Source organism: Papio anubis, chromosome 12, assembly GCF_008728515.1.
Source record: "Papio anubis isolate 15944 chromosome 12, Panubis1.0, whole genome shotgun sequence".
Classification (NCBI taxonomy): domain Eukaryota; kingdom Metazoa; phylum Chordata; class Mammalia; order Primates; family Cercopithecidae; genus Papio; species Papio anubis.
Genome location: NC_044987.1, coordinates 111866836 through 111875869, shown reverse-complemented (window position 1 = coordinate 111875869; position 9034 = coordinate 111866836). Strand labels below are relative to the sequence as shown.

The 9034-nt window shown below is 43.6% G+C and overlaps 1 long non-coding RNA gene across 2 annotated transcripts; it reads left to right on the top strand.

Moving 5' to 3' along the window:
- Positions 1-291: 291 nt before the first annotated feature.
- Positions 292-9006, top strand: LOC103877446. Of its 2 annotated transcripts, XR_637144.3 has the most exons (4): positions 292-862; positions 6688-7432; positions 8223-8335; positions 8967-9006. It is a non-coding gene; the product is annotated as an uncharacterized LOC103877446 (long non-coding RNA). The 2 variants fall into 2 exon arrangements; XR_004177572.1 differs by lacking the exon at positions 8967-9006 and having other exon boundaries at positions 8223-8654.
- Positions 9007-9034: the final 28 nt, after the last annotated feature.

Below are 9034 nucleotides of genomic sequence, written 5' to 3'. Positions count from 1 at the left end.
TATTTTAAGCTTCTCCCTTTCAGTTTTAGAGCTGAGAAGATCTATCAAACATGAATTTGGCCACAAGCTGACCCTTTTCTCTTTGCCTTGTTGCCCAGGCTGGTCTCGAACTCCTGGGCTCAAGTGATCTATCCACCTCAGCCTCCCAACGTGCTGGGATTACAGGTGGGAGTCACCGTGTGATATGGTTTGGTCGTGTCCCCACCCAAATCTCATCTTGAATTGTAGTTCCCATAATCCCCATGTGTTGTGGGAGGGACCCAGTAGAAGGTAATTTAATCATGGGGGCAGTTATGCTTATGTTGTTCTCGTGATAATGAGTGAGTTCTCATGAGATCTGATGGTTTTATAAGGGGCTCGCCTCACCGTTAGTTCTCATTCTTCTGCTTCCTGCTGCCATGTGAAAAAAGACGTTTGCTTCCCCTTCCACCACGATTGTAAGTATTTTGAGGCCTCCTGAGCCCTGTGGAATGTGAGTCAATTAAACCTCTTTCCTTTATAAATTACCCAGTCTCAGCTATGTCTTTATTAGCAGCATGAAAATGGACTAATATACCGTGACTGGCCCCATGATATTTAAAGAAATAATTTATTTTCTCTAAGACTTCGATTTTATCATCTGCCTCTTTCAGAGTTTGTGGGATAATGACAGGATTTAAAGGCTTTCAAGTAATTAGAAATTGTTTTATTTTCTTTTTGAGATGGAGTCTAGCTCTGTCACCCAGGCTGGAATGCATTGGCGTGATCTCAGCCCACTGCAACTTCCACCTCCTGGGTTCCAATGATTCTCCTGCCTCAGCCTCCCATGTATCTGGAATTACAGGCTCCCACCACCACATCAAGACAGGAGAGGAATTTCAAGGTCAGTTGGTCCAAGCAACTAGCTCATATTGAGTCACTTCTTTAAAACCGTACCACTTAAAATCTGTACTGAGAATTTAAAACTGAATTCCATAATCTTTGTCTCATGTACATTAGAATCTCGATATGTCAAAAGTGCAGGAACCCTGCCTTACACTTCTAAAACCCTTAGAACATCTTGTCTGTGTCTTGGCATGTAGCCAGGAATAGACACATTTTGGTAAACTTGGCGAATACCCAGTCATCATTGGCATTTGAAGATTAATTCATTGGTCAATATTCAACCCCCTTCGATTAGATGTTTCTATGTGTTTTGAAAGCTCAAGCCTATGGGAGTGGCTGCCTCCAGGATTCTATTTGTACTGGTTTTTTTTGTTTCGTTTTGTTTTGTTTTTGTTGTTGTTGCTGTTGTTGAGACAGGGTCTCACTCTATCACTCAAGCTGGAGTGTAGTAGCACACACGTGGCTCTCTGCAGCCTCAACATCCCGGGCTTGAGCAATCCTCCCACCTCAACCTCCTGAGTAGCTGGGACCACAGGCGTGCGCCTCCATGCCCCGGCTAATTTTTGTATTTTTGGTAGAGACAGAGTTTCACCACGTTGCCCAGGCTGGCAACATGAGTTTGTCCCAAACTCCTGGGCTCAAGCAATCCACCCACCTTGGCCTTCGAAAGTGCTGGGATGACAGCCATGAGCTACTGTGCCCCACTTGCCTCCTGGATTCTAGAAGTCAACTGTATGGTCAATCTCTCCCTTCAAGCAGAGATTGAATTTAGAGCCCCAATAGGAGGCAAATGGGATATACAGAACTGAAAATACTGCCGTTGTCCTAGTCCAGGTGAGAGGAGCACGTCGGACGGACAACATTGCTAAGTGGAGAGGCAGGATGTCAAAGGTGGTGTGGAGCACAGCTTTGGCCCTATATTCCAGCAGTGTCACTGGGGTGATTTGAGCTGTCTCCCCTAATCACCTCAACTAGCGTAATAATACCCACGTATCGGCCGCATGCAGTGGCTTACGCCTGTAATCCTAGCACCCGCCGCACCCTGCCCTCTGAGGCCCTGGCAGCTGGGGGTGGGCGCGGTCCGGATGCTGCACACAGGACCGGCTCTGCTCTCGGTGCGTAAATTCACAGAGAAACGTGAATGGATAACAACAGAAAATGGTATTGGAACAGTGGGAGTCAGCAATTTTGCACAGGAAGTGTTGGGAGATGTTTACTGTAGTCTGCCTGAAGTTGGGACAAAATTGAGCAAACAAGAAGAGTTTGGTACTTCGGAAAGTGTGAAAGCTCCTTGTGAACTCTATTCTCCTTTATCAGGAGACGTAACTGAAATTAATGAAGCCCTTGCAGAAAATCCAGGACTTGTCAACACATCTTGTTATGAAGATGGTTGGCTGACCAAGATGACACTGAGTAACCCTTCAGAACTAGATGAACTTATAAGTGAAGAAACATATGAGAAATACAAAAAATCTATTGAGGAGTGATCATGGAACCCCTTAATAAACTAGTATGAAATTACTCAACCCAGCAGAGTTGTCTTAAATTAGTGGATAGAAGACTTAGAATAGCAACTCTTAGCATTACTGATGGGGAAAAAAAACTATTGTTAACACTACTAATGAGAGAAAGTGCCCTTTACCTTTCGGATGATTATAGATAAACATAATACACGCCCTGTTCACAATACCCTATGATTTTTAAGCTAGGCTCTAGTATTCAGAATTCATGAAATTATCCATGGTAAAAACTAGTTATAAAAATTACATAATTCAAAGATAACGTTATTCTTAGGCCTTATGTAATATTATAACTTGCATATATCCATACCTGGATTTGGGTTGAAATACTTAATGATCTTTCTATTGGAAAAAACTGGGAGTGAAGAGGTTTTTGCTGCTTATACAGTGTCAGATGAAGAACAACACTATCTTAATTTTGCAATATGCTGCATTTGCTGGTGCTATTTTTATGCTGTGAAAGCAACAGCTTTGCCACAAAATAATGAAATACTTCTTCATTTAAAAAAAAAAAAAAAAAACATAGATGGGCCGGGTGCGGTGGCTCACGCCTGTAATCCCAGCACTTTGGGAGACCAAGGCAGGTGGATCACGAGGTCAGGAGATTGAGACCATCCTGACCAACACGGTGAAACCCCGTCTCTACTAAAAAAAAAAAATATATACAAAAAATTAGCCTGGCATGGTGGCGGGCGCCTGTAGTCCCAGCTACTTGGGAGGCTGAGGCAGGAGAATAGTGTGAACCTGGGAGACGGAGCTTGCAGTCAGCTGAGATCGCACCACTGCACTCCAGCCTGGGTGACAGAGTGAGTCTTTGTCTCAGAAGAAAAAAAAAAAAAAAAAAAAAGTAGATGAAGAGATGTGTAGGACAAGGAACGGGAGAAGGGGCTCTGCGTTTCCCTGCCCTCTTTTGGCACACCGTCCTCTAGGAACCTCCATGTGCTCAGCTATCTGGAAGCTTCCTGTCCTCTTGGGCCTTTTATGGAGACTTCATTGGATAGATCTGATTGTAGCACGGACAACCTTCTAGAAATATGGTTGGTAGGCTGGGTGCAGTGGCTCACACCTGTAATCTCAGCACTTTGAGAGGTTGAGGCGGGTGGATCACGAGGTCAGGAGTTCAAGACCAGCCTGGCCAATATGGTGAAACCCCATCTCTACTAAAAATACAAAAATTAGCCAGGCATGGTAGTGGGAGCCTGTAATCCCAGTTACTTGGGAGGCTGGGGCAGGAGAATCGCTTGAACCCAGGAGGTGGAGGTTACAGTGAGCTGAGATCGTGTCACTGTACTCCAGCCTAGGTGACAGAGTGAGACTCCATTTCAATAAATAAATAAATAAAATAAATATGATTGGGTACGATCTAACACTAACAGACTGAATGGGGAAACCCAACGAGGCCCATCTGATCAGATTCTTCTTGGTCTCTCTGTGCGGCTTTCCTTCCTCTAGGGAACAGGGCAGGACCTGTCCGAAGTGAGGGTATTGTGACCTACAGTCACACAAAGTAGCTCAGGGGATTTCCTCATGGCCAGCTCCCAGACAGAAAGATAGGAAAAGAAGCAGGTAAAAGGTGGGGAGAAAAAGGAGCAGGTAAAAAGGTGGGCAGAAGGTCAGAGACAAAGAGATTCTGTTTCCTGAAGCCTGCTTGTGAGAACTAAAGTACCCTAACGTTATAACAAACAACTGTAATAACAAGAGCCATGGGAGTTATAAGCCAAGAATCGTGGGTGAAAACATATATATATGTTTATAACACATATACATGGAATGCATACATATATGAGACACATATATATTTTTTTCATCCATGGTTCTTAGTTTTATATAAAATATCACAACATGTGTTTTCTTTTTTTTTTTTTTTTTTTGAGACGGAGTCTCGCTCTATTGCCCAGGCTGGAGTGCAGTGGCCGGATCTCAGCTCACTGCAAGCTCCGCCTCCCGGGCTTACGCCATTCTCCTGCCTCAGCCTCCCGAGTAGCTGGGACCACAGGCGCCCGCCACCTCGCCCGGCTAGTTTTTTGTATTTTTTAGTAGAGACGGAGTTTCACCGTGTTCGCCAGGATGGTCTCGATCTCCTGACCTCGTGATCCGCCCGTCTCGGCCTCCCAAAGTGCTGGGATTACAGGCTTGAGCCACCGCGCCCGGCCTACAACATGTGTTTTCAAAGGTTTTCAGAAGCAACTGAAATTCTCCTACTTGGGGACCATAAATAGTTTAATCACTTATTTTATTTATTTATTTATTTTAGACAGTCTTGCTTTGTTGCCCAGGCTGGAGTGCAATGATGCAATCTCTACTCAATGCAACCTCTGCCTCCCAAGTTCAAGCAGTTCTTGCACCTCAGCCTCCCAGGTAGCTAGGATTACAGGCGCCTGCCACCACACCCGGCTAATTTTTGTATTTTTAGTAGAGACCGGGTTTCACCATGTTGGCCAGACTGGTCTCAAACTCCAGACCCCAGGTGATCTGCCCATCTCGGCCTCCCAAAGTGCAGGAATTACAGGTGTGAGCCACTGCGCCCGGCAGAGTTTAATCACTTTAGAGAGCGCCAGCAATATCCAGTAAAACTGACAATGCGAATAATACACACCCCAGCGACTCTACTCTTGGTCTGACCTTAAAGCAAAGATTCTCAACCTTGGCTCCATGTTAAAAAACGCCTGGGGGAGTTTTGTTTTTATTTTTAAAATCTGATGTCTCAGGTCCACACTCAGAAATTTTGATTTCATCTGTTCTGAGATGAGGCTCAGAAATGGTCTTTTAAAAGCTCCCTAGGCCGTTCTAATGTGTACCCTGCCCAAGAGAAAATCACCCATACAGATAAAGAGGCATTCACCTTGCACCAACTACATAAATAAAATCAAGGGGATTTAAGCATCTAAATGTAAAAAGCAAATCTTTAAAATACTTTTCAAAATTAAATGACTATCTTATGACCTTGGAATACAAAAAGATATCATAAGGACCAGGCACAGTGGCTCACACCTGTAATCCCAGTACTTTGGGAGGCCAAGACTGGAGGATTGCTTGAGCCCAGGTGTTCGAGACCAACCTGGGCAACATAGCAAGACCCTGTCTCTATTTTTTATTTTAATAAACTAAAAAAAAAAAAAAAAAAAAGCCAGGCACAGTGACTCACCCCCTGTAATCACAGCACTTTAACTGGCAGAAGTTCAAGACCAGCCTGGTAAACATGGTGAAACCCCATCTCTACTTAAAATACAAAAGCTTAGCCAGGCGTGGTGGCAGGCACCTATAATCCCAGCTACTTGGGAGGCTGAGGCAGGAGAATCACTTGAACCTGGGAGGTGGAGGTTGCAGTGAGCGGAGGTTGCGCCACTGCATTCCAGCCTGGGCAACAGTGCAAGACTATATATACACACACACACACATATACACACATATATATACACACACACACATATATACACATATATATACATATATACACATGTATACATATATATGCATATATAAACACATATATATACATACATATATATACACACACACACAGTTATACAAGGAATTTTTCAGTGGTAAAGGTGAATCAACTAGAAATATGTGTACCAATGTGAATAATTCTTAAACACAATGTTGATCAATAAAAGCAAGATATGATGAGGTGCGGTGGCTCACGCCTATAATCTCAGAACTTTGGGAGGCCAAGATGGGCAGATTACTTGAGGTTCAGAGTTCAAGACCAGCCTGGCCAACATAGTGAAACCCCTTCTCTACTAAAAATACAAAAATTAACCAGGCATGGTGGTGGGCGCCTGTAGTCCCAGCTACTCAGGAAGCTGAGGGAGGAGAATCATTTGAACCTGGGAGGCAGAGGTTGCAGTGAGCCGAGATCATGCCGCTGCACTCCAGCCTGGGTGACAGAGCGAGACTCCATCTCAAAAAAAAAAAAAGCAAGACATTCAGAATGATGAAATGTGACAACAATTTTTTAAAATTGAAACACAAATCAATACCCTATGTGTTTGTGGATACATACGTAGGTTTTACAAGTATGAAAACACATAGGTCTGAAAAACATTATCCTGAATTTTATTTTTACCTCCAGGGAAAAAGGGGAAATATCTAAAAATTAAACTCCAATGTCTTTTGGAGGCATGATCCTCTAGAGTTAAGTTTTAGATTTTTTCGTTATTTTAAATGGTATTTTAAGACATACAAAAAAAGTACAGATGATGATACAACAGACTTAGCTGATATTTATGACTTAGTGGAACACCTATAATCTTACAGGTTTATCGGAAGCCCTAATTCAGTTTTCCTTTCTCCTTGACAGGACTATCCTGCCTCTGTGAAGTGTAACTTTAAAGAGAAGGCGGATGAGCTCCTAGAGAGCTACCAAGACAGTCACTACCTCATCATTAGTAAAAACTGTGTTTACTTCCGATGTGTAATAAACCCTACATGACCATTTGGGGGCGCCAAAGTACATCACAGACTGGCAGAGCCCACGCCCGGGGAATGCAACAACTGGTTCAACTGCTCCACGCTGATTAATAATCAAACCACTATTGTGTGGGGCCTATCTTCCTATTGGACCTCAAAACCCACCTACTCCACAAGTTTATCTTCACAATTATGAGCTACCCACTTCACGTCACACTACAGCACCTAAAAGCAAATAATAAAGTTTATTCTTGAGTTGACCTGCCTCCGTGTTCAGCCAATCCCTCCTGTACGTGAGTGATGCACCTGGATGCTACATAAAGAGAGACGGAAATACCTAAGGTGTGGTCCTTACTCCCAAGGGGCTTACAGCAGCGTGAAGACTCGAAAGCAAGCACACCCACAACCACAACACAGCCGCTGGCACACACAGCAGGAGAGACACCGGGTTTAATGGAGCAGAGAAAGTGGGCGTCATCTCCAGGCACAGCTCCATGAAGATGACATTGACCTGGGAGCTCTGAGCCTTCATATAATGGTTAAGCTTTCAGCTGGAAGAAATCCCAAGTGGAGAAACAGGAAACTATAAAAGAGCAATGGTTTTGGATTCACAAAACCTGCCTGAGTGAACCTGGGTAAGTTGCTTCCCCTTCTTGATATCAGGAAGGGTTTTGCAGAGCTAGCAGCCACGGGCACAGGTGAGCGGATGGCTTGAGCTCAGGAGTTCAAGACTAGCCTGGGCTACGTGGCGAAACCTGGTCTCTACAATCTTTGTAGAAGTTTTCCTTTCTAGCTACAAATTAATAAATGTTAATTTTAAGATAAAAATTAGAAAATCTAAGAAAATATAAAGAAGAAAATTAAATTACACCTAGTTCTGAAGAGGCACAGTGGCTCACGCCTGCAATCCCAGCACTTAGGGAGGCCAAAGCAGGAGGACCAGTTGAGGCCAGGAGTTCAAGACCAGCCTGGGCAACATAGTAAGACTCCCTCCTCCACAAAAAAATAAAAAATTAGCCAGGTGTGGTGGTGTGTGCCTCTAGTCCTAGCTACTGGGGAGGCTGAGGTAGGAGAATCGCTTGAGTCCAGCAGTTTGAGGTTGTAATGAGCTATGATTATGCCACTGCACTCCAACCTGGACAACAGAGCATGATTCTGTCTCTCTCTCTCTCACTATATATATATATATATATACACACACACACACACACACAAAAATATATATATATATATATGCTTAATCTTTTCACTTAGAAATATTTTCTTCTAATTTTTTTTCTGTCGGCTCTCCAATTTAATGTACAAAATGAGACTATACTGAATATACCTTTTATAGCCTGTTATTTAACTTAACATTATATTGTGACTGCTTTCTCGAATCAATGCATATAATTCTGTCTGTTTTTGCTTTCTTTTTCATCAAAGATGTACATGCACATAACCTAAGGATCAGTTCTGGAGTGACCTGGGGCCCAGGAAAGCCGAAGGGCAGGATTCAGTCATGCAGTGAAGAGAGGGACTAATGAAAGGCCTGAATGGTAACTCCTGATTGCTCTCATTCTATCCTATCTTGAAGCCCAGAATCCAGAGTCAGGTTTTCCCCGTTTCACCCCACGTCAAAAAGTGGAGCCCTCTTCTTTAATGAAATGGAAAGGCCTAATAAGAGGTAACCAAAACTGCTGGTTTCCCACACTGTCTCTGTAAAGCGAAGTCTGCCGCAACAATCCCTGACCTTGGGTGGAAGTGCAGTCCTCTTACTAGTGCTTCATTTAAAAAATATTAACTTGGTTGGACACGGTGGCTCACGCCTGTAATCCCAGCACTTTGGGAGGCCAAGGAGAGCGGATCACCTGAGGTCAGGAGTTCGACCAGCCTGGCCAACATGGTGAAACCCCATCTCTACTATAAATACAAAAATTAGCCAGGCGTGGTGGCGGGCACCTGTAGTCCCAGCTACTTGGGAGGCTGAGGCAGAAGAATCACTTGAACCCGGGAGGCGAAGGTTGCAGTGAGCCAAGACTACACCATTGCACTACAGCCTGGGTAACAAGAGCAAAACTCGGTCTGAAAACAAAATAATAATAATAAAGTAAATAAAAATAAAAATATTAACTTTATTGAAGTGCAATTTACACACAATAAAATACACTCTTTTTTTTTTTTTTTTAGACAGAGTTTCGTTCTTGCTGCCCAGGCTGGAGTGCAATGGCGCTTTTTCCGCTCACCACAACCTCAAC